General features: G+C 35.0%; 1 protein-coding gene across 1 annotated transcript in view; it reads left to right on the forward strand.

Moving 5' to 3' along the window:
- The window catches only part of LOC111052157 (pyrokinin-1 receptor), a 119555-nt gene that overhangs the window by 25752 nt on the left and 66525 nt on the right, over positions 1-27278 (forward strand). The gene's annotated exons all lie outside the window — the stretch shown is intronic.

A 27278-nucleotide genomic window follows, 5' to 3' on the forward strand; every position in this document is an offset into this window, starting at 1 on the left:
GACTTGCAAAGTGGCAAACTAGTTGAAAAGATATCGAATGGTTCCCAACTAGGTACATTCTTAACAAATTCACTGTCGGGAGAGTTTCTTCTTTGAAACTCTGTATCAAAGGCTAGACAATCAATCAAATTCCAATTCAATATTTTATAATTCTGAGCAATAAAGAGAAAACAATTGAAATATGATAGGAAGAGTCTTTCACAGCTAAGAAAATGCTGAGACTGGCCCACTAGATAGAACAAGAAAACTCTTCAACAAAGTTATTTTGTGAGTTCAATTTTATGTTCTCCACAGAGGTGGAAAAATGTAATGATGACTTTCGCCAAGTTCAGAGAGCTTTCTCACTCCCTCTCTCCTCTGTTCTCTCTCTTCTCTCTCTCTCTCTCTCTCGCCCTCTCGCTCTCTCTCACCAGAAACTTCCTAACTCCAAAAATATCGAACACAATCTTTCGAGTCAGCAAAACTGAAAAAAGTAGAGTAGAGTTGAGCTATTCATATGAGTTCATATATTGCATTTCTTTACCAACTTCTGGATCAAGCAATGAAGCTAGTAGCTATAGGATAAACTGGCCAGCTGGAAAATCTCCGTAATACAATATTGTCAATCCTCATTTTTCATTCTTCTTCCCTATATATCTGGATAGTGAAAATATTCACTGATCATATATCATGTATTCATTTATTTGATTAAATCCAATGTTTTCCTCTGAGGGTGATGGCGTGATGACGACATGAGCTCTAGGTTTGGAAATGGTTCATCTATATGCAGTTTATTTCTTATAATATTCGAATCTACGTCGACTCCAAAGAAGGGCGTATAAGAATTTAATAACCCTTTTGTAAGATATGAACCAACTGAGTGATTGGTAGTAATGGTGGAACCAACTGAATGATGTGCAGGGTAATCTTCCAATGTTAAACATTCGATGAAAATTTGATTATTGAGATATGACACAATACAAAATATCTATATTGAATGAGGAGACTTATATATTGTTGAAAATATTTTGTAAATATTATTGAATTTGACTGAGATATCTCCTATGCAATTCGAATATTTTGCAGAGCGATAATGAAAAATGTAATGAATGGCTTTTTGTGGAATAAATTCAGATATCGATTGAAAATCCAGTTATTCGAATTAATTTGTGAAACGGGCTGAGGGGCATTCCTGCGAAACATGGGAAGGAAAGGAATTTATTCCTGGAGACAAAAAGTGATGCAAATAGTTCGTTCTCATAACAAGCTATTTTACTCTCATCTGTGGTGAACTAAACTTATTTTGCAAGTGGCGAACTGATCCTTAGTGCAGATGAACAAAAGCGACTATTCTGGGTACTGTGAAGGAAGATTAAAAAACAGCAAAAATCAAATTTCGATAATTTTTGAGTCGGATGAAAAAATTATTTTTGGTCACAAAATACGCTAAATTTCCAATCATGCTAATAGAAACTTTGATTTTTCAGTTGAAAGATGTTGTTTACATGTTGGACGATGCTTTCATGTCCAAATTGCATGAGTGACTTGTGTTTAAAATTCTTCTTCTAGTACTCCAAGATCTCTATATTGCTGTAGTTTATCTAGAAATTATCAACTTTTCATTGTGCACGTTCCGTCAACTTACTGAAGATTATTTGTGATAATGCCGTAGTTCCCATTAAGCGTCAAATGCACATTCTTGTGGAATTCGCGAAAGTGGACTCCGGAAAGCTATTGATTGAAACGTGAACCTATAATATTATGCTGGAAATAATTCAATCCTCTCGATTATTTCAAAATAGCAAATCCAGATTCAGGTATACTGAAATATTATTCTTTTTTTATATTTTTAGTTGATGAAGTGGATTAACAGTTAGTAAATTTACAGTTGACTCCAGATGACTCTTTGTAGGTACTTACTTTATTAATTCTCACGTGACTAGTGAAGATTTTATTCATATGACATGAGAAAAGAAGATCTTTCAAGTAGGAGAAATGTAATATACAGATATTCATTTCTGTAGAACATTTTGTACTTGACAGGCAGCCTACATTTCCATTCATTAACTTGTTAGGGGAGAAGGCAAATCAATTCTGAAATTAACATTTAAGAGGAGGAAAAGGATGAGGAAGCTTTACTAGTTCTCATTTGCGTTGCCTTCGCAATCCTACTTAAGTCTTGAGTTTTGTGCACTTCCCATTAACTCTTATTCTCAAGATCATGGTCTAATTTTACTCCCATACTCATACTACTGATTGTTCGAGAACAGGCAAATCCCGTATTATTGCGAACGAGACTGTGAATCTCAAGTGCAAGTGAGACAGTAGAAGAAATGGATGGGTAAAGTAGTCTGCATGCTAAACCTCTGATGACTTTCTGGAAGATTCAGTGTTTTGGAATACGAAAATTCTGATAAAAAAACTATGCTTCGAAATAGAGGGTGAAATGGTGGAGACTGGATTAGGTTCAATGTGATGTTGGTTGAGAGTTGTTAATTGGGATGTTTCGTGATAGCCTACAAAAGAGTCTAGGTTTACAAAAACGTCTAAAAAAGGACTACTCTAGATCCAGGTTACACAAAAACATTAAATTTCTTCTTATTTGATGATCTAAACTATAGCTATAGATAACTATAGAGGATAGATCACATTCTCCTTCTGAGAAAAAGTGGAAGTTCCATTCTATCTAGGCTCCAGCTAAAATCTAGAATCGATCAATAGTCACCTAGCAGTGGCTCAAGCAGAAACACATGTACTATTTAATAATCGAAACATATCTTCACAGTTATGTTTGATGACAACCTGATTAAATACATGAATATTAATTTCACTGCTTATGATACAGATCACAGAGGCGTTTGATGGGGATGATAGTATCTTCTGCTATTCAAAGGGATATCTAACATTGTGTGAAGCTTAGGATGATAGCATGATACTGTCGCAAATTTACTCATTTAATCCACATAATCCAAGTTTCCTCTTTGAATATTGAATATATTATATTACAAAATCGAGAACATATTCTCTAAATTCGAAAGATATTCTTAAAATAATCATCATTATATTCCATACCTCTCACTTCGATTAGGTTGAGTATAAAACAACAGACTTATTATTTTACTTCACAATATCGCATTTTTGGAATTAATGAAGGATACCTTGTATCTAGAATAAGAAAACAGAAAAATATTCAGCAGGATGAATTTCATTGAATTCGGTAGAATAGAGTGGTTCATTAATTTTCTCGGAATCCAATTTTTAAGGTTGATCAAATAGCAGTATACAGAAATTTTCATGGGGATTGGAATCACTGGTATAGAAGGCTTCTTTCGTTCTTCCACTGGTAGAAGGATTCGTTGAATTTCTAAGGATTCTTCTGAGTGAGACTTCTTATAGAATGAGATTTCGTAGAAATGTCCTTCGAATTTTGTTGATATTCAAAGGGAGGAAATATTCTTATTGTCCGCTATACCTGCCACTATGAGTTTATGAACCTACCGATAGGAAATTGGAAACGGCACATGAGACATGCAATATTTTTTTGACAAGCAGCAATGGAATTTTGCGATCTTTCTTGAATAGGGAGTCTGGCTCCCACTTAGAAGTTTTAATGATAAATTTCACGAATATTCACGGTAGGCTAAATTTTGGTGGGCTAAAATTTGTTTTCTAACAACTTCAACTTGAACTTTTAACAGCTATTCTTTTTCGAAAACATTTCAGCTTAAAATTACAACTTAATTTTGAGTGTAGGCCTATGTTATTCAATTCCCATTATCGATAAATTCCAGTGTTCACCGAATACTTTATAAGTTAGGTTTGTATCACACGTATATAATAGGCCTACAGATCCGTTCGGTGTCGTTGGATTTGGTTAGTTTTCGGTCGCTGCCAAAAACGAATAGACTTTCAAACATACAAAGTTCTTACTCAGTTCATATTAAATTTTGATATTTTGTTTCTAAGCATATGCTTCAGTCGCCACTCCCATAGTGAATAATATCGGGACACCGAGCTTTGCTCGTTATTAACTGCATAATTGATTGTTAACTCAAAATAATATTGGATGAATCATAATTAAACTAATTAATATCACTCAGAATCCTCTTCAATGTCTATTGAGGTCGTTTTGTTTCAATGTTTATTTTCTTCTTTATTCAAACAAACAAGTTTACATGTTTTTTAGACTTTATATTGATAAACAAAACACAATTCTTAAAAATGATTGGGGACGGACTAATATACACAGCCCATTTGTCTGGCTATTAATTCAGTTACCAATATTTTAACCATCCTCTTCTAAGAGGTAGTCTCTCTGGATTATAGTTCTGTAACATATGGTATGTACATAATTTTATTATAATATTATGTATAATATCAATGTACATAATATAATATTATTATATTCATGTCCAATGAATGGAATTTGAACATCAATATTCTGAAAAATCCAGAAGGAAATTTGAAATTTTGGCTTCGAGGTACACGAGATTGATGTTTTTAGAATCGATGTGCAAAATTTGGAGATCTAGATAATTCTCGTTCTTCCGGTATACAATCCACAAGTTAACATGTTTTGTTGCGAACAACCGAATAAACACAACCCTATTCTCTCTTATTAGTAGATGCTTTCCTAGATTCTAAGTAGGAGAGAATTCAAGAGGAAATCATCAATTCTCGTAGAGGAAGTATAATGATTATATTAGAGCTAGTGCGTGGAGCATTAGAGCTGAATAATAGATTCCTGAAGGATTCGATTTTGGGCACATTATTATTCATGCATTCAAAGGAAGTAAACTTTGTGAGCAGATGCACAGTGAACATGATGGATGCTCTGAAATGCTTTGTCATGGTGACTTCATCACTGTAGAATCCCTTCAATTCTTACTTGTGCTTGTTCGGAGAAGGCAATGGGATCTCTTTGACGAGCGTATGATTCCAAGTTACAGAGAGTGAGAGGCAATTATTCGCAAATACACTGCTCTGCGGTTGTAGCTAGAGAATGAGTAGATATCGCGAGGGAGCAAGGATAGGTGCTTGCGTATGAGAGATTGTCTGATTATCAGACTTCTGTTTGAACGTATACGCTGCGGGTAAATGAGATTTTTTGTAAAGGAAGAAAGCAGCGTCAAAGCGTTGACCAGGGCTTCAGCCTCCACATCAATTTCAATATTGGACCTTGGGGAAACTGTACAGGTTTCATTTTGTGGCTTATCAAGGCTTTGAATTGACTCGTTATATCATGTCTGGTGTTCTGAGCTCTCACAAGATATTTACAGAGATTATAAAGTGAATGAAGCTGCTTGTTTTTTTTATTGATCATGCCCAGAAGTACTGAAATAGGAATGTATGTTCTTTTCCGTTTATTTCGATTTATGTTTCCATCTATCAAAAATCGAAGAGTAATTGAGAATGCGAAACTTTACGAATTAAAAATTGATCACAGAAATACAGAGAATAGTATAGTTTAAATGACCAGATTCATTTCAACCAATACAACACTATGAATTTAATTTTATCATAAAATTGTAAGCATACATTAGTCAATAGTTTTCCATTTACATATTTGTTTTATTATCTTACACACTTGTTTTCTTGGTTCTTATTTTGTACTGAAAGTAAATTTTCTTATCATGGCGATTCTGTTGCTTAAGCTGCCATTTTGACACACCGTTGAGTGGGAGGAGACTGTCCAGCTGGGCCAATGGCAGGCGTTCATGACCTTGACCAATAGCAGTACTCGCCTACTGGTATAAAGTCTGCTGCTCTTGCATTTAGTTTTAGTTTATCAGAGATTGACAATGGTGCAATAACCGAAACAGGTCTTTCTAATTATCAATAAATCAGTGGTTTTTGACAATTTCTCAGTCTTTTTCATTCAATATAAATACAGAGAAGATAATAATCTATAAATTCCCAAATATATATATATATATATATATATATATATATATATATATCCCATGCATTAATCCCTAAATAAACATTGACGAGTATTCTGAGTGATATTAATTAGTTATAATTATGATTCATCCAATATTATTTTGAGTTAACAATCATTTATGCAGTTCTAACAAGATACACTTTCTCTGTTCACCAGTTAACCATAGCTCATCAAATCAGAGAAGCTATATTTTTTATTTGTAAATAAGCAGTCAAAACAGCTTCTATGCGGAAGGAAGAAACGAATGCAAGATAGGCTATATTTATATATTCGTTGTTTGTGGCTGAAAATAAAACATTATTTTGATCTCGGTTCAGTGTATATTTCGGGTCGAGTGATCTACTATATTGGGAGATGAATACCAGCATTCAGCTAGGATCACTTAATCTGTCTGAATATTATAAATAGCTGTAGCAGCATGCTTTGAAATATTGGATGTGTTGCCCTTGATTTCAATATAACGCAAGATCTATTGCCTGATGTCTCACTGTGGCAGGAGTCAAGTAGATGGTAAAAATATTGATCTATCAATCTACCAATAGGCCTATTAATCTTTCAATCTTCTAATATTAATTTATAAATCTAATGGAATTTTCAATTCATCTAATTAATTTACTTTCAAAGATAAAACTAAACAAGAAACTTATTTAATAATTCTAAAAATATTTGAAATTTTACATGAAACGAAGATAAGAATAATGTTTTCCTTCTTGAGCTACTACAGCTGTTTTATATGCTTCTATCATGGCGGAGATAGGACTCCTGGTCTTGTCTGCAACAAAACCCTTGTGAGTGATTTTTAAAGGGATGGAGAAGTGATATTAGGAGCTAACGATTGTGGAAACATACTTAAACTGTTCATTGCAGTTAATTGTGTGTGACGTCAGTACAGAACGAATACAGTAAGCTCCATTGTAATCAGGACTCAACTTCATTATTTGAGCTCGTTAGAAAGTTACAACCCGGGTCCCGTAGCTTTGCCTATCAGCTGAGAGCAACTAGACTACAATACTACCCGTTCAAAAACATCGAACATCTTTAGGGAGCCTCCTCCGTCTAGAGATCTAGGTACTCTAGAGCGTATGTTTTTTAAAAGTAGGAATATCACCCCGCGAACCTTACCTTGCCTTGTAGTTTCAAAGTCACGGAGGCAAAGCTACGGGACGCGTACTTTACCAATTTTGAGTACATTCAGACAAATACTTATCACTGAACTTCACCATTATTATTTTCGAATTGAATCACAACCTAAATTTGGAGTTAATGTGAAAGTAGAAGGCAATGATTTATATTACTTTCAGTTACAGTTTATATCAATATAGTATGAATTTTTAATGATACTGATATAAATCATATAGGATGCTAAGTTTTCCAATAGCAAGTGTTTGTAGGTTCAAAAATCCATTCAATATAGAGTGAGAAATGGTTGATGGTGCTATATAAATTCTAGAAAACTAAATAAGAGCTTACCACCTCTAGTTTTTCTAGCAACACTGATGCACTCCATTCATCCCATCAAGCGGTTAAAAATTATCACTTATATCATAGCTCATAGCATGCCAGTGCAGTTATTCAAGTGTGAGGGTTTGAAAAATTTACCACTTCGTTTCCTAAACTGAATCCAACATTGAGAACAGTTCTCAAAGTCACAACAAGAATTAGTTATTTGTGGGACTGCTATTTTGAACTCGTTTACAGTACAGTAAATGTGTTCCAAATAAGTTCACAAATAAGCTAATGCTCACAAATGAGTAATTTTTGTTGTGCCTCTTGCCGGGAAGTGACAACATGCGTAGCACACACCCCATTATTTCCGTTATTATACTTCGCACGCAAAGTGAAATTAATTAAAGCTTCATTTCCGTGAATCGAATAACAAAAGACCGATTAGATGCAGCTGTACTGTCAAGTGAGCTGTTCTCAATAGATTTAGTGGAAAAGAGACTTCAACCTCGATTTTCCGTAGAGATAGTGTGCTAATGAATTTCCCAGTTAATCGATAGTCAACTCGGAAATCTACCTGTGAGATTATTTTACCTGAAAGAAGAACAGAAAAGCAGAGATAAAATTTTTCTACTCGATCATCTTTCAGGTTATTAAGACAAATTGAAATCTACCCAATCTGAGATCCTCACCGTCGTGATCGACGACGGTATTTACGCATAAACGAAAACTCAGGTTCAGGTTTTCTCATGGGTATATTTCATTTAATTGCTCACACAATTCTCAGTCTTTGACTGGTATTATTTTTAGAGTGAGAGAAATATTGTTTTTTTTTATCGAAACGAGTCACTCATTGACTGATCCCTTTCGCGTGAACCCTATACTTTTACCTGCCACCATAAAATCAGATAAACACATTGCGCTTTCAACACCAATTTAGCTCTAAATAGTTTGTTTGGCGTTCATTGAAGCTGCCATATGTTTTTGAAGTCCCATTAAATATCATGAGCGCAATGTCAACAGCATTTTAGGGGTGATTGAAGAGTCGAGTGGCTGTAAAACTTCGGTGTGGCTGGTTTCCCCTTCCGTGCGCCGCACCATCCTCTACAGTTTTTGCTATCAAACTCTGCATATTTTGGCCACAAAATCCTAATACCGTTGTTATTAACTGCATAATTGATTGTTAACTCAAAATAATATTGGATGAATCATAATTAAACTAATTAATATCACTCAGAATCCTCTTCAATGTCTATTGAGGTCGTTTTGTTTCAATGTTTATTTTCTTCTTTATTCAAACAAACAAGTTTACATGTTTTTTAGACTTTATATTGATAAACAAAACACAATTCTTAAAAATGATTGGGGACGGACTAATATACACAGCCCATTTGTCTGGCTATTAATTCAGTTACCAATATTTTAACCATCCTCTTCTAAGAGGTAGTCTCTCTGGATTATAGTTCTGTAACATATGGTATGTACATAATTTTATTATAATATTATGTATAATATCAATGTACATAATATAATATTATTATATTCATGTCCAATGAATGGAATTTGAACATCAATATTCTGAAAAATCCAGAAGGAAATTTGAAATTTTGGCTTCGAGGTACACGAGATTGATGTTTTTAGAATCGATGTGCAAAATTTGGAGATCTAGATAATTCTCGTTCTTCCGGTATACAATCCACAAGTTAACATGTTTTGTTGCGAACAACCGAATAAACACAACCCTATTCTCTCTTATTAGTAGATGCTTTCCTAGATTCTAAGTAGGAGAGAATTCAAGAGGAAATCATCAATTCTCGTAGAGGAAGTAAAGTATAATGATTATATTAGAGCTAGTGCGTGGAGCATTAGAGCTGAATAATAGATTCCTGAAGGATTCGATTTTGGGCACATGATGCATTCAAAGGAAGTAAACTTTGTGAGCGGATGCACAGTGAACATGATGGATGCTCTGAAATGCTTTGTCATGGTGACTTCATCACTGTTGAATCCCTTCAATTCTTACTTGTGCTTGTTCGGAGAAGGCAATGGGATCTCTTTGACGAGCGTATGATTCCAAGTTACAGAGAGTGAGAGGCAATTATTCGCAAATACACTTCTCTGCGGTTGTAGCTAGAGAATGAGTAGATATCGCGAGGGAGCAAGGATAGGTGCTTGCGTATGAGAGATTGTCTGATTATCAGACTTCTGTTTGAACGTATACGCTGCGGGTAAATGAGATTTTTTGTAAAGGAAGAAAGCAGCGTCAAAGCGTTGACCAGGGCTTCAGCCTCCACATCAATTTCAATATTGGACCTTGGGGAAACTGTACAGGTTTCATTTTGTGGCTTATCAAGGCTTTGAATTGACTCGTTATATCATGTCTGGTGTTCTGAGCTCTCACAAGATATTTACAGAGATTATAAAGTGAATGAAGCTGCTTGTTTTTTTTATTGATCATGCCCAGAAGTACTGAAATAGGAATGTATGTTCTTTTCCGTTTATTTCGATTTATGTTTCCATCTATCAAAAATCGAAGAGTAATTGAGAATGCGAAACTTTACGAATTAAAAATTGATCACAGAAATACAGAGAATAGTATAGTTTAAATGACCAGATTCATTTCAACCAATACAACACTATGAATTTAATTTTATCATAAAATTGTAAGCATACATTAGTCAATAGTTTTTCCATTTACATATTTGTTTTATTATCTTACACACTTGTTTTCTTGGTTCTTATTTTGTACTGAAAGTAAATTTTCTTATCATGGCGATTCTGTTGCTTAAGCTGCCATTTTGACACACCGTTGAGTGGGAGGAGACTGTCCAGCTGGGCCAATGGCAGGCGTTCATGACCTTGACCAATAGCAGTACTCGCCTACTGGTATAAAGTCTGCTGCTCTTGCATTTAGTTTTAGTTTATCAGAGATTGACAATGGTGCAATAACCGAAACAGGTCTTTCTAATTATCAATAAATCAGTGGTTTTTGACAATTTCTCAGTCTTTTTCATTCAATATAAATACAGAGAAGATAATAATCTATAAATTCCCAAATATATATATATATATATATATATATATATATATATATATCCCATGCATTAATCCCTAAATAAACATTGACGAGTATTCTGAGTGATATTAATTAGTTATAATTATGATTCATCCAATATTATTTTGAGTTAACAATCATTTATGCAGTTCTAACAAGATACACTTTCTCTGTTCACCAGTTAACCATAGCTCATCAAATCAGAGAAGCTATATTTTTTATTTGTAAATAAGCAGTCAAAACAGCTTCTATGCGGAAGGAAGAAACGAATGCAAGATAGGCTATATTTATATATTCGTTGTTTGTGGCTGAAAATAAAACATTATTTTGATCTCGGTTCAGTGTATATTTCGGGTCGAGTGATCTACTATATTGGGAGATGAATACCAGCATTCAGCTAGGATCACTTAATCTGTCTGAATATTATAAATAGCTGTAGCAGCATGCTTTGAAATATTGGATGTGTTGCCCTTGATTTCAATATAACGCAAGATCTATTGCCTGATGTCTCACTGTGGCAGGAGTCAAGTAGGTGGTAAAAATATTAATTTATCAATCTACCAATAGGCCTATTAATCTTTCAATCTTCTAATATTAATTTATAAATCTAATGGAATTTTCAATTTATCTAATTAATTTACTTTCAAAGATAAAACTAAACAAGAAACTTATTTAATAATTCTAAAAATATTTGAAATTTTACATGAAACGAAGATAAGAATAATGTTTTTCCTTCTTGAGCTACTACAGCTGTTTTATATGCTTCTATCATGGCGGAGATAGGACTCCTGGTCTTGTCTGCAACAAAACCCTTGTGAGTGATTTTTAAAGGGATGGAGAAGTGTTATATGAAGGTAAAGATTGTGAAAACATACTTGAACAGTTCATTGCAGTTAATTGTGTGTGACGTCAGTACAGAACGAATACAGTAAGCTCCATTGTAATCAGGACTCAACTTCATTATTTGAGCTCGTTAGAAAGTTACAACCCGGGTCCCGTAGCTTTGCCTATCAGCTGAGAGCAACTAGACTACAATACTACCCGTTCAAAAACATCGAACATCTTTAGGGAGCCTCCTCCGTCTAGAGATCTAGGTACTCTAGAGCGTATGTTTTTTAAAAGTAGGAATATCACCCCGCGAACCTTACCTTGCCTTGTAGTTTCAAAGTCACGGAGGCAAAGCTACGGGACGCGTACTTTACCAATTTTGAGTACATTCAGACAAATACTTATCACTGAACTTCACCATTATTATTTTCGAATTGAATCACAACCTAAATTTGGAGTTAATGTGAAAGTAGAAGGCAATGATTTATATTACTTTCAGTTACAGTTTATATCAATATAGTATGAATTTTTAATGATACTGATATAAATCATATAGGATGCTAAGTTTTTCCAATAGCAAGTGTTTGTAGGTTCAAAAATCCATTCAATATAGAGTGAGAAATGGTTGATGGTGCTATATAAATTCTAGAAAACTAAATAAGAGCTTACCACCTCTAGTTTTTCTAGCAACACTGATGCACTCCATTCATCCCATCAAGCGGTTAAAAATTATCACTTATATCATAGCTCATAGCATGCCAGTGCAGTTATTCAAGTGTGAGGGTTTGAAAAATTTACCACTTCGTTTCCTAAACTGAATCCTACATTGAAAACAGTTTTCAAAGTCACAAAAAAATACTTATTTGTGAGACTGCTATTTTGAACTCGTTTACAGTACAGTAAATGTGTTCCAAATAAGTTCACAAATAAGCTAATGCTCACAAATGAGTAATTTTTGTTGTGCCTCTTGCCGGAAAGTGACAACATGCGTAGCACACCCCATTATTTCCGTTATTTTACTTCGCACGCAAAGTGAAATTAATTAAAGCTTCATTTCCGTGAATCAAATAACAAAAGGCCGATTAGATGCAGCTGTACTGTGAAGTGAGCTGTTCTCAATAGATTTAGTGGAAAAGAGACTTCAACCTCGATTTTCCGTAGAGATAGTGTGCTAATGAATTTCCCAGTTAATCGATAGTCAACTCGGAAATCTACCTGTGAGATTATTTTACCTGAAAGAAAAACAGAAAAGCAGAGATAAAATTTTTCTACTCGATCATCTTTCAGGTTATTAAGACAAATTGAAATCTACCCAATCTGAGATCCTCACCGTCGTGATCGACGACGGTATTTACGCATAAACGAAAACTCAGGTTCAGGTTTTCTCATGGGTTATATTTCATTTAATTGCTCACACAATTCTCAGTCTTTGACTGGTATTATTTTTAGAGTGAGAGAAATATTGTTTTTTTTTATCGAAACGAGTCACTCATTGACTGATCCCTTTCGCGTGAACCCTATACTTTTACCTGCCACCATAAAATCAGATAAACACATTGCGCTTTCAACACCAATTTAGCTCTAAATAGTTTGTTTGGCGTTCATTGAAGCTGCCATATGTTTTTGAAGTCCCATTAAATATCATGAGCGCAATGTCAACAGCATTTTAGGGGTGATTGAAGAGTCGAGTGGCTGTAAAACTTCGGTGTGGCTGGTTTCCCCTTCCGTGCGCCGCACCATCCTCTACAGTTTTTGCTATCAAACTCTGCATATTTTGGCCACAAAATCCTAATACCGTTGTTATAAAATGTTGTTTTAAAACCTCCAGAATATTAATTTTGCTGTTATCGATCATTTCTAACTTCCACGTGCATGAATGAATTCCAGTACAATTCACAGACGAGTGGAACGGCACTCTTGAAATAATAGAGCATTCAATAACACATCAGACTTGGTAGGTTGTTTGAAAAGAGTGAAATTCAAAAGAATGAAATTCCTCTCGGTGTTATTTTGATTTCAACTGAGCTTAGAATCATTGAGCATAATTTTTCGGGTCGCTTCTTCAACTACATGAATTCGTTGAAATAATCTCTGATTTTCCAATAAAAAAGTCCATTTTCAATATTATAAACAAATTGGACATATAAGATAGTCAAAATTCATTCAAATGATCATCAAGTTATCAAATGATGAGCTAGGTTAGAAACCCCAATAATTCCATTGTTGTAACTTTTTCCCATCAACTTCGTATATTTATTCCGCAACATGTGATAGTTCTATCATCTTCCATTGCTACGCTTGCTGTTTGAATCGCCATTTTGTTTTTCATTTGAATAAAAAGAAATGTCTAGGCCAACAGCAAACGTTCACCTTGAAAGGTCACGGCTTCCACCAATAGCGGTCGACCGCTAGTATGAATAAATACTTCTCTACTTTAGTCTTAGTTTATCAGAAATTGATTATGGCGTAACACCCGAGACCAGTTTCTCGATTTTTAATAAATTTGTGGTTTGACGAATCTAGTTTTTTTATTCAGTAATAATGCGTCGTTGAAATTACAAACGTGATCGATCGAGCAGGATCAATGCTCAACTCTTCTACACCCCAATAAAGCTGATAATATCAGTTTTGTTGTGAAGAATTCGAAGGGTCGCATCTTCCTCGATGCATTCTCCTCCTCAATAATTTGGCACTTAATTCAATCTCCGCGGGAAGAAAATACCCAACTTTGAAAGAATTCAAAGAAAAGCGTCCTTCGGAATATCAAGAGCGCCAGATAACCAATATTGGAGTTGCATTTCTCTTTCTAATAACATTTTCCCATTTTTCAATAATTCATGGAGCTGCCTACAACATCTTTTTGGTTCGAAACTTCTCAACTACTGGGAGCTCGCACCAATCTTTTATAAGCCGATTTTGATGATTCAAATGCAACCAAAACACACACCGAGCGCCGAGAGTTCAGCCTCGCTGATTCGACGGAATTGCTAATTAATGTTCACAGCTGTGCATTCACCCGAGAAAATCTCTCATAGTCTCCTCATGAATCTATTAGAAAGTTTCAAAGTCTCCATTGGCGAAAAATAGATGAAGTACAGAGTTTTCAGCGATCATAAAACATACATTTCTACTCTCACCCACTATGAACTCCGATTATCATGAATTAGTAGCAATAAGGTTGTGGAAAATGATTCGATCTGGTTTTTTTAATATGCACACCTCCTCAATGATGATAAATTCTATCAACGATCTATCAAACTAAGTAAAAAGAGTAGGCTACTACTAGCTACCGCCATTGAACTATTGAAAACCATATTCCTATTGAACTATGAAAAATATTTCTCGTCCATTATAACTAACATCAATTCTGCTGTTTGGAGATATACTGAGTTATAATTTAAACTCTGAAATGTTTCGATTTTCAAGTACCGCTACCCTATTTAAAATTAAACATTATAGTATTGCTCGAAAGAATTATTGAAATGGACGCATTGCATTTCGATAAAGCATTTTATTATTGCATCACTTTGTTTAATTACTCGTATTCTGTTTAACCATGCCTACTTCTCATTTTGAGACATGTTGTCTGATGAAAGAGGAAGCTACCGGAATAAATCATGAATGATTTGTTGAGGCAAAGTAACAACGTCACCACTGAAGCGAATTATGGTCTCACTTTCTCCCTGAGGAAGCCATAATTCAACTACAGAAGCATTGAAGTGATTAGATCCCTTGTGAATCCAGGCTCAAACCCACTTAAACTCGAGCACAAGATCACTGAATATATTTCATGAAGCAGATTCTATGTGAGAACTTGATTTCAATGTCATGTTTCGATGAAAATAGGGAAATGTGATTTTTGGGTGTAATGTTTGGGCTCCTGAATACTGGTTTCAACTGAAAAATTCGCAATAATAATGATTAAATATTATCAAGGTTGTTTCAAATGTATAAATGTGAAATGTTGCGACCTGAATCATTCTATTCCATCACACAGTTCCCTATATTACACAAATTTTTAACACATTATTACACAATTTTTTATTCATGAAATTAATTTCACAATCCATAAAATGGAATGCAAATGTTGACTACAGAAAGAATATAATACTCTTTCATTGATGACTATAATTGTTGCATGTATACAATCATTTCCTTCTTGATTATTTGAGTTGTTTGAGAACTATAATCGCAGTATCAGTAAAGATTTCCTTCATTGAATAACAAATTTGAATGATCACATATTTGTACTCGTATTGAATAACAAATGAATGAGATGAAATTTTTCAGATATATCTATGAATCTATTCAGGAAATAATGTTCGTAAATAGTATCAAGATTCAATGTTCTTTCTAAACTATTTTGGTCGTTTAAAATATCACATTCAAGAATCCAATCGATGAAAAATAGAGCTCAATAGAACGAATGTTATTGACAGCAGCAAGAAAGAAGAGGTGGAAGAGGAGGAGGAGAAGGAGGAGGAGGAGTAGGAGGAGTAGTAAATAGAGGGAAAATAAGCGTTATCCATTTATGGAAAGGTTAAATCTCTTTGTACTCGAATTAGGCTTGATAGGCTTTGAAACTGGTAAGCCCCAACATGGAATAAATTGTTATTAAATTTGAAGTAGGAATTAGGTTGCCCTCTCGTCAGCCTGTGAAGGAATGCCGCGATGATTCCCTACTTCATGAACAGAGAGAATGGTTAGTTCATTGATTTTCCTTGCTTGTTGCTTGACATAAGCGTTGGGTATAAGTTCATTAAGCTGTTGCCTCTTAGCCTAAACCACATACGTTTCAGTGGATTGCTGATTCATGATAAACTCATCTTAAACTGCGGTAAGTTGATTTCGATCCTGCTATTAGGAGAGACGTGGGTAGAGAAAGTTCCTAGTGCAAGTATGTTCCCTACTCATTCATATCTGGAAGTTTCGTTTTCTCATATTCCATCCCACAACCATTTTCCTTACTCCCTCTCTCCTCCCCTCGGTAGCTCGTTGAACGCTCAACATTATTCGCTGTAACACTTTGTTCCATATATACAACAGGTTCTGGTCTTTGCTTTAGTGATAAGCTGCTGCTACTGCTTATGCCAGAATCGAAATGCAATATTCAACTCCAACTACGTACTTTGAACATGTTTCAGAGCTTGCACGTGTGCTTTTCCAACATTTGCCTTGAGTACCGTGAATTGTAGACCTTGAAGTGTACCACAAGATATGATTCCCCTAATGCACATTAATCTTGATCTCAAGTTGTATCGTGTATCTACCACTAACACTCTGTCGCCATATCCTCATCATTGCGTGCATTTTGGATTTGCTGAATCTCCGATATCTGCTGCAATGTTATCTCTTGAAAATAATACTACTGCTTCGATATGATGGTATCATACGATATCATATACAACAGTATTATTTTCACTGATCATATCAGAGAACAAAGGCTACCAATGATGAGAAACTTGGGAAACTTTTTTTATTCAAATAAATACATCCTAAAACGCAAATACAATATTGTTTTCAGATTCTCAATTTGTGTTCCCTATGAAATATAGTTACATTTCTCTATTCCTTACGGATTTCGGCAAGAGTTATTTGATCAACCTGAATTTTTACTCAAGCTATTATTAAAAAAACACATACACAAATAACTTGGAGATAAAGAGAAGAAAATAGTGAAAAGTATGCTAAAATAGAAGTTTTAATGGATGTTGTTGGTTCCATTCTCTTGCAAACAAATATATCTGTTCAAATATACTATATCAGTATCTCAGTTATCTACGATACATTTCTACTCTACGATTAATCGCTATTGTAATTATAATCTACTTCACAGGCCGTAAGTAGAAACGGGTGAGAAGTTGTATTTGAAATTTTGCTATGTCGCTTTCATTAACAAATTCAGCAAAGGAGATCAAGAACATGGACTCAGTAAAATCTCGACAATAATTTTTTTCAGTGATTCTAAGTGGAAGCTTGAACCCTTGAAATTAACATTGTATACTGAAATAAAGCAATACATTTCGATCCCGTCAATAATAGTAATGATAACTACAGTATAGAATGTGTTTAGGACTGTAACTTATTAGAAACTAGCATGTATCCCGTGCTCCGCAAGGGTCTCATTGAAAAAATGACAAACTGAAAACTTGACCTAATGAAATCTTGAAGAATCTAAGGTAGGTCTATACTCATCCTCGGTGAATTGAGAATCTCTATGCAAATTTTCAAATAATCAGTCCAGTAGTTCAGGCGTGATCATGCGTCATTCATGTATTTCCTATCTCATATGTGAAAGCCAATTTTTTCATTATTATATAATAGGTAATTTTCCACGCACATGGAAAACTTTAGTGGACTCAGGTTTACAGCTCTCAACCCATAGTTTTGTAAATTCAATTATGTATGCAGACGACTTAGTGATAATTCAGAGAAATGAAGATTCCTTACAAAAATCAGTTTTCATGTTAGACAGAGTTGCTGAAAATTACAATTTGAGAATATCAGTTATAAAAACCAAATCAATGGCATTCAAAGGAAAATATCCAATTAGAACCAAAATAGAATTGAACGGAAAATGAATAGAACAAGTGAAAAATTTCAACTATTTTGGTAATGATGTAACATATGATACAAATATGTATACAATAAAATTTCAAAGTTTCAGAAAATATGTGGCACTATACATAGAAACCTCAAAAATAAATCAAGACGAGAAACCAGAATAAAGTTCTATAATACCATTGCAGTTCCGACTCTCCTATATGGAAGTGAGAATTGGATTCACACACGTAGAATGAACAGTCGAATTCAAGCTGCAGAAATGAGGTTTCTAAGGAGTGTATTTGGCTGCACTAGAGTTGATAGAATCAGAAATACTGATATAAGACAGGTTTTATTGGTTGCTCCTCTACATGAAAGAATTATTCAAAATAGACGCAACTGGTGCAGTCATTTGGATAGAATGCCACCTGGAAGAATTCCCGTTGTAGTCCAAAACTATAGACCTACAGGAAAAAGAGATGTAGGGAGACCAAGAAAGAGATGGGTACCGGAACAGGTTCATCAATGAACCTAATCCCTGAAGTGAAGATGATGATGATGATGATAGGTAACTGAAGAAGACAATACTTGACAACCTCACACTATCATATTGATTTTTTTCAATACATCAATTTTCGTATCGAGTGGATTTGAATAGGGAGCCTTTTTCTTCCCCAATTCCAAACAAAATACCTACAATATTCGTTTCACTCCGAATTTGTGTCCGATAATACATTATAACTGAATAATATAAATTATTACTAATTTTATTGTGATCTATTCGTGTTTTTCTTATGAATTGCAATGATACAGCATGAAACCCATGTCCATTTCATTTGTACTGGTTGCAAAATTTTACATTATAAATAATTATTTGAAGAAATCCAAGTTCATTCGTAATGAAAACAATAATGAATGGTTCCAGTGAACCATTACGTAGGTTACCTTTCGGCTCCGCTCCAATATGAGTGTCTTGTAACGACGTTATAACCTCCTTATAAACAAACACATTTTACAACAATGTAGGCTATGCTGTATAAAATTTCATGTCCCTTGAATGAAATTTGAATATTAATTCTGAAAAATCTAGAAAGATAATTGAAATTTGGGCCTCGAGGTGCACAAGATTGATATTCTCAGAATCCATGTGCAAAATCTGGAGATCTAAATCATTCCCGTTTTTACGGTAGGCAAGTTAATATATGTTTTGTTGCGGAAAAACGAACAATCACAACCCTACTCTCTCTTATTTTACAGTATAGATTAGTTGCATGAATACAGAGATGTGCACAAAATATGTCATAACAATAATGTTTCAATCAATTATATTCCTTTTACACGGTGTTTAATAGGAAGTAAAATTCAGGGTTGCATTATCACGCGTCTCGGAGAATACAAAGAAACCTCAATACGATATCAGTGAAGCAGTGTTTGATCAGTCAAAGTCATAGACTTTCTCCCAGTTTTCCTACAGCTGCGCCAGTTTGATGTTCTCTACAAAAGAGATAAATTTTCCTCCCAGTAATTTAGAGAAAGATCTCCCTCTAATCAGTTTCCTACTGCGTGTGGCCAAAGATCAAAGAAAGTTGAGAATAAAATGTTCAGTCTTACTGAATTTTTTTGGCTACAAATTTCCACTTTTTTTCTAAAGAGTGAAAATTCTTCCAGAGGCGCAGCCTGAATTAAAGAATATCAATCTGTATATCCTCCAATCGTTTGTATCCTCAAGATACTTGTGCGGTTTTTTGTTTTCAACTAACCTTTTGCTTACACCAGGATCACTTCAGGGCCGCATTACTCTGACTTCTTCCTCTTCATGTGCCGTCTCCATGACGGAGGTTGGTTATCATGATGAAAATTTCCACCCTGCTTACAGCTGACTTGGAAAGCTCATTTGAGGTGCACTTGAACCAATCCCTTAAATTGCGCAACCAAGATATCCTTCTTCGCCCACTGACCTCCTACCTGTTATTTTTCCTTGCATAATGAGGTGCAATATTCCATACTTGTGTCCTCTCATTATGTGACCCAGGTACCTTAATTTGCGCTCCTTGATTTCACCAATGAGTTGCAGTTTCTTACCCATTCTCCTGAGAACCTCTTCATTCGGAACATGATCGGTGTATGAGATTCTCAGCATTCTGCGATAGGTCCACATCTCAAAGGCTTGTATTTTCTTCTCACCCCATCTATTCAATGTCCATGCTTCCACACCATATAATAGTACAGGAAACACAAAACATGTAAGGAGACGCATTCGTAGTTCAAGCTTGATGTCTCTTGAAGACAGTAAATTCTTGATCCTGATAAATGTGGAACGTGCTTTCTCTATCCTTTTTCTGAGTTCTGAGCAGTAATCAGCATTGGAAGTTACCCGAGTCCCAAGGTACGTGTAGGAATCCACCCGCTCCAAACGGATTTCTTCAGCGAATAGATCCCCGATAGGAGGTTGGTCTTTGGTGATTATCATGTACTTTTTTCAGAATTCAGACTCAAACCACCATCCAAGTTCAGCATCCTCTGGAGATCTTCCATATTTTCTGCCAGCAGTACTGTGTCATCCGCATACCTTGGGTTGTTGATAGGTGTGCCATTAACTCTTATACCCCCAGTCTCATCTTCTAGGGCCTTGCTGATGATTCTTTTGGAATAAATATTGAAAAGGAGTGGTGGAAGCACACTGCCCTGATGAACCCCTCGTTTGATTTCCAGCTCTTCACTCAACTCAGATTGCACCCGTACTGTGGCCTTTTGGTTATTATACAGGTTCCTTATCAGGCGGGAGTCACGAGCATCGAATTGCATTTCTTTGAGGATATCTAGTAGCTTGTTATGTTGCACCTTATCAAACGCCTTGTTATAATCAATAAAACAAGCAAATACTGGCTGATGCACATCCAGCCTGCAAAATGACGTTAAAAGCAAAAAGAGCCTCTTGTGTCCCCAAACCATTCCTGAAGCCGAATTGTGTATCAGATAAGTTCTCTTCTAGCTTTTTGGAAATTCTCCGGTATATTATTTTGAGGATTGTCTTCATTGTGTGACTCATGAGGCTTATCATGCGATAATCTTGACACTATGTAGCATTTGTCTTCTTTGGGAGAGGTATAAAAATTGACTTCAGCCATTCAGTGGGAATCATACCAGTTTTGTAAATCTGATTATATAAATGTGTGAGTATTTTCACATAATCATCGTCAATGAGTTTGAGAATTTCTCCAGTCGTCTGGACAGCCCTTTTGATGTTTTTTACGGCAACTCCAACTTCACTTTCTAATATATCTGGTCCAGAGTCTGACGTTTAATACTATTTACAAATGAAGTTATGGCCACAGTCTCACTTTTCTGAAGCCTCTCATGGAAAGATAACACTTTTCCAGCGACAAGAAGGTGGAAGATCTGTTTGAAAAAAAGGATAAAGACGAGATCTCTTAGACAGCACTCGCGAAAGACTGTTGCGTCGACAGTTCTCAACATATCGATCTCTAAGGTTACGAACAGAACGATCTTGAATGCATCTTTAGGCCTACACTAATTTATACCATGATCTCGACTCGTATCATAATAATTATCCCTAAGAATATTCTTATTTTGAAAAGAATATTAAAAGATGTTGTTATACTGTATAAACTCCAAAATTCAACATTAACATTCACTATCTGGATAGAATTAACATCAACACAAATGGTACTGTACTGGTATACGTATTTAATGAAATTATATTTTATCCACCTTGGAACTGCGCTCTGCTTAATTATTCTTGTGGCGATTTGCGATGTCAGTAGCTGCAGCTGGTAGTCGATACTGCCTTTCATCAAGCGTACCATGTTACTTGTCTGTCATACCGTGTTCTGCTGCTTGCTATTGTTCCATGAATAAATTGCCAGAATTATCATAAATGAGGCAAATTTTGCGGGTCCTGACAGCAAGTTAGCAGTGAATCAACCCTCGGGTGCTAGCCGCTATGGAATGAATTATTGTTTGATGGAGTACCATCCACAACAAAACGACTGAAAAAATAATATCGCTATTTTCATTGCATAAGATATAATAAATTTCCTTTATTAACATTACAAGTTCAAAACTCCATTGTATTATTCTGGGACCAAAAATATGTGTGTTTGGAGGTGTTGAAACATAACCTTCTTGGACTAGTTTTCAATCAAAAATCGGGAATGGAATAGTAAGGGCTATAAGCCTGTTTTTTTTTTTAATCCAAATAATTCTATGATTATGTTTCTTCATCATTGTGAGTGAATAAATAAATGAATAGATCAATAGACTTGATAGAATCTCAATAGAGTCTGTAACATTTTTGTTAAATCAGTGGACATTTTTTCCAATCAAGAGACTCAATAGAGTCTATGACTCATAACTTTCAGAACTTTTCATCTTCTAGCTTGTAAAATCCTTACGAACTGTATCTCCGAATCACGAAAACTGATCTCGATCTTGCTTGTCAACTCTCTCCAGCCTACACATCACAATTGATGGGAGTATTTTTACTTTCCTTGCCCTATTACAATAGGTAAGGAAAGTATTGCTTTCCAAAAAAATTTAAGGTACCCTAATTTCATGTTTTCTATACGTTTCAAGGTCCCTTGAGTCCAAAAAAATGATTTTTGGGTGTTGGTCTGTGTGTGTGTATGTGTGTGTGTGTATGTGTGTGTGTGTGTGTGTGTGTGTGTGTGTGTGTGTGTGTGTGTGTGTGTGTGTGTGTGTGTGTGTGGTGTGTGTGTGTGTGTGTGTGTGTGTGTGTGTGTGTGTGTGTGTGTGTGTGTGTGTGTGTGTGTGTGTGTGTGTATGTGTGTATGTCTGTGAACACGATAACTCCATTCCTGATTAACCGATTGACTTGAAATTTTGAACTTAAGGTCCTTACACCTTGAGGATCCGACAATAAGAAATTCAATAAAATTCAATCCAAGATGGCGGAAAAAATGGCGGATAATGACTAAAAAACCATGTTTTTCACGGTTTTCTCAAAAACGGCTCTAACGATTCTCTTCAAATTTATACCATGGATAGCTATTTATAAGTCCTATCAACTGGCATAAGTCTCATCTCTGGTAAAATCTCAGGAGCTCCGTAATATTCTTGAGTAAAATGGCGGATAATGACTAAAAATCCATGTTTTTCACAGTTTTCTCGAAAACGGCTGCAACGATTTTCTTCAAATTCATACCATAGATAGATATTCATAAGCACTATCAACTGGCATGAGTCTCATTTCTGAGGTAATTCCATGAGCTCCGTAATAATCTAGAGAAAAATGGCGGATAGTGACTAAAAAACCATGTTTTTCACGGTTTTCTCGAAAACGGATCTAATGACTTTCTTCAAATTTATACCATGGGTCCATGGATAGCTATTCATAAGCCTTATCAAATGACATGAGTTTTTTTCTGGGAAAATTGCAGGAGCTCCTTAATATTCCTGAGAAAAATGGCGGATAATTGCAAAAAACCATGTTTTTCACGATTTTCTCAAAAATAACTTGACCGATTTTTTTTCAAATTCATATCCTGTATAGTTATTTATCAGCTCTATCAACTGGTATAAGTCTCCTTTTTGGGAAACCAATGGAGGGTCCACCCCATCCTTGGGAAATGGACTTAGTAACCTCCTTCTCGTGCATGAGGTAGGTAGGTAGCGCAGTTCATAAAAAGAACACATAGTCGAGATATTTCATCTGTAGAACAACTGTTTTGACGACTTTAAAAAAATGACGACTGAAAAAAAATAATCGAATTTTACAATTCACACAAAGAAAAAGTACTCTGAAAACAATTATATATACACATATACTGACAGAAGTCTGATCGTAGTTTCAAATATGAGCAAGGAAAGTTGTGTGAGTGTACCACACCAGATTTTTTCTATTGTTACCATACAAGAACATAGCGACATACATTGATAGTTACTGTAGTTGAAAAACACCCGATTGGCTTCCAAAATTATTAGAAACTCAAAAAAAATCTGGTGTGGTACACTCACACAACTTTCCTTGCTCATTGAACTATAAGCCTCATTCTTAAACGAGAATGATTTAGGGGAATAACATAATGACGATTGGCGGCAACATATTTGAAACTAAGATCAGACTTCTGTAATTGTTTTCAGAGTACTTTTTACTTTCCTTGTCCTACTACCATAGGTAAGGAAAGTATTGCTTTCCAAAAAAAAATTAAGGTACCCCAATTTCAAGTTTTCTATACGTTTCAAGGTCCCCTGAGTCCAAAAACATGATTTTTGGGTATTGGTCTGTGTGTGTGTATGTGTGTATGTGTGTATGTGTGTGTGTGTGTATGTCTGTGAACACGATAACTCCATTCCTAATTAACCGATCGACTTGAAATTTTAAACTTAAAATTTATTTTATTTATTTATTTATTTTTACTCCCTATACCATGAGGACCCGACATTAAGAAATTCAATAAAATTCAATTCAAGATGGCGGATAATTACTAAAAAACCATGTTTTTCACGTTTTTCTCGAAAATGGCTCTAACGATTTTCTTCAAATTTATATCATGGATAGCTATTTATAAGCCTTATCAACTAGCATGAGTCCCATTTCTGGGAAAATTTCAGGAGCTCCGTAATATTCTTGAGAAAAATGGCGGAAAATGACTAAAAAACCATGTTTTTCACGGTTTTCTCGAAAACGGCTCCAACGATTTTCTTCAAATTTATACCATGGATAGCTATTTTTAAGCCCTATCAACTGGCATAAGTTTCATTTCTGGGAAAATTTCAGGAGCTCCGTAATATTCTTGAGAAAAATGGCGGATAATGACTAAAATCCATGTTTTTCACCGTTTTCTCGAAAACTGCTCTAACGATTTACTTCAAATTCATACCATGGATAGATATTCATAAGCACTATCAACTGGCATGAGTCTCATTTCTGGGAAAATTCCATGAGCTCCGTAATATTCTTGAGAAAAATGGCGGATAATGACCAAAAACCAGGTTTTTCACGGTTTTCTCGAAAACGGCTCTAACGATTTTCTTCAAATTCAAGCCATGGGTAGCTATTCATAAGTCCTATCAAATGACATGAGTTTTTTCCTTGGAAAATTGCAGGAGCTCCGTAATATTCTTGAGAAAAATGGCGGTTAATTACTAAAAAACCATGTTTTTCACGATTTTTTCAAAATAACTTGACCGATTTTTTTCAAATTCATACTCTGTTTAGTTATTTATCAGCTCTATTAACTGGCATCAGTCTCCTTTCTGGGAAACTAATGGGGGGTCCACCCCATCCTTGAGAAATGGACTTTGTAACCTCCTTCTCGTGCATGAGGTAGGTAGGTAGAGCAGTTCATAAAAAGAACACATAATCGAGATATTTCATCTGTAGAGCAGCTGTTTTGACGACTTTAAAAAAATGACGACTAAAAAAATCATTGAATTTCACAATTTACACAAAGGAAAAAGTACTCTGAAAACAATTATATATACACATATACAAAAGTCTGATCGTAGTTTCGAATATGAGCAAGGAAAGTTGTGTGAGTGTACCACACCAGATTTTTTCATTGTGTAAATTGTGAATTCGATATTTTTTAAAAGTCGTCAAAACAGCTGTTCTACAGATGAAATATCTCGACTATGTGTTCTTTTTATGAACTGCTCTACCTACCTACCTCATGCACGAGAAGAAGGCTACAAAGCCCATTTCTCAAGGATGGGGTGGACCCCCCATTAGTTTCCCAAAAAAGAGACTCATTCCAGTTAATAGAGCCGATAAATAACTATACAGGGTATGAATTTGAAAAAAATCGTTCAAGTCATTTTCGAGAAAATCGTGAAAAACATAGTTTTTTAGTGATTATCCGCCATTTTTCTCAATAATATTACGAAGCTCCTGAAATTTTCTCAGAAATGAGACTCATGTCAGTTGATAGGGCTCATAAATAGATATAAATTATCAATGGAATAAATTTGAAGAAAATCGTTAGAGCCGTTTTCGAGAAAACCGTGAAAAACATGGTTTTTTAGTAATTATCCCCATTTTTCCCGCCATCTTGAATTGAATTTTATTGAATTTCTTATTGTCGGATCCTCATGGTATAAGGACCTTAAGTTTAAAATTCCAAGTCAATCGGTTAATTAGGAATGAAGTTATCGTGTTCACAGACATACACACATACACACACACACACACACACACACACACAGACCAACACCCAAAAATCATGTTTTTGGACTCAGGGTACCTTGAAACGTATAGAAAACTTGAAATTAGGGTACCTTAATTTTTTTTGGAAAGCAATACTTTCCTTACCAATGGTAATAGGGCAAGGGGAGTAATAAGAAAAATCAAGTGTTGTTGCTCCACTAGTTTACCTTGGTTTAAAGTCAGTTTCCATCATTAAATGAATGGATACATGTATGGTTATTGTGAGTTCATTCTCTTGAAATGTTTCACTATTCCAAAATATAGGCAATTGAATGAAATGAAATCACTGTGGAGAAATTATATAATATTATAATATAACATGCGATAGTTGGGAATGATAACGACTGTGTTCATAAAATTTAGCTTGCATTGAAGTTTAAAAAGAAACCTTACAAGCAGAAGACACATTATTAAAATAGGAAGCGGGTCTGACAGTACTGAATCATCGTATAAAAGTCTCGGTCAATGACAATTTAGTCCTTGAATTTCTTCTATGAAGGAGAAAAGAACGTCAAAGCTGATAAAATGGCTAAATTCGTGAGGCGAATCTCCTTACGTTGGAATGGTATACGGTGACCCATGTAATTGGAAGTTGGAGATGGTTGAGGGAGAAGAACTTGGCGGTTCCATTGAAGCTTCTATTATAGCAGAAAGCCACTTACCAACTCTTTCACAGTCTTTTTCAGCATCTATGACAGGAAGTAATTTTACTGGATTTTTCACCTGAATTCAAGAATCAGCATTGTTTCTGGACGATTGTCATGTTTTCCAAATGCAGTACAAATTATATTTATTTTTGAAACCCTTATAAGATGATGTGCATGAGAAAAAATTGTAGCTGACATCCATGAAAATCACATATCTTATAAGCAGATTACAGTCTGACATTACATTAGTATGATAAAGGTATTTTTCAGGGGTGGCCACAGGAGGAGGGGTTTGGACTGCGTCCTTGAAATTTTTGGGGTGGGCTCAAAATTAAATATTAGGGTGTCCCAAAAAGGGTCAACAGTATTTAGAATGACCACTGACGACATTTGTTGGGCTTCCAATTGAAGGAGGAGCAGCAGCTGGATTTTCTCCAATATCAGGAGGGGTGCATCCTTGAGCTTGGGGGGAAATATACTATTATTGGGGCCTCTATTATTATTATTATGAATGATATATGTGAACAAAATACAAAATTTGCATAGTTTGTATCCAATTCAATTAAGTAAAACAAATCCATACACATCAAAATTGTCAGTGTTATTAAAAATTGTAACTCTCTGTTAATATATCTTTTATTTGAATTCACA

This window comes from Nilaparvata lugens, chromosome 1, assembly GCF_014356525.2.
Source record: "Nilaparvata lugens isolate BPH chromosome 1, ASM1435652v1, whole genome shotgun sequence".
In the NCBI taxonomy this organism is placed as follows: domain Eukaryota; kingdom Metazoa; phylum Arthropoda; class Insecta; order Hemiptera; family Delphacidae; genus Nilaparvata; species Nilaparvata lugens.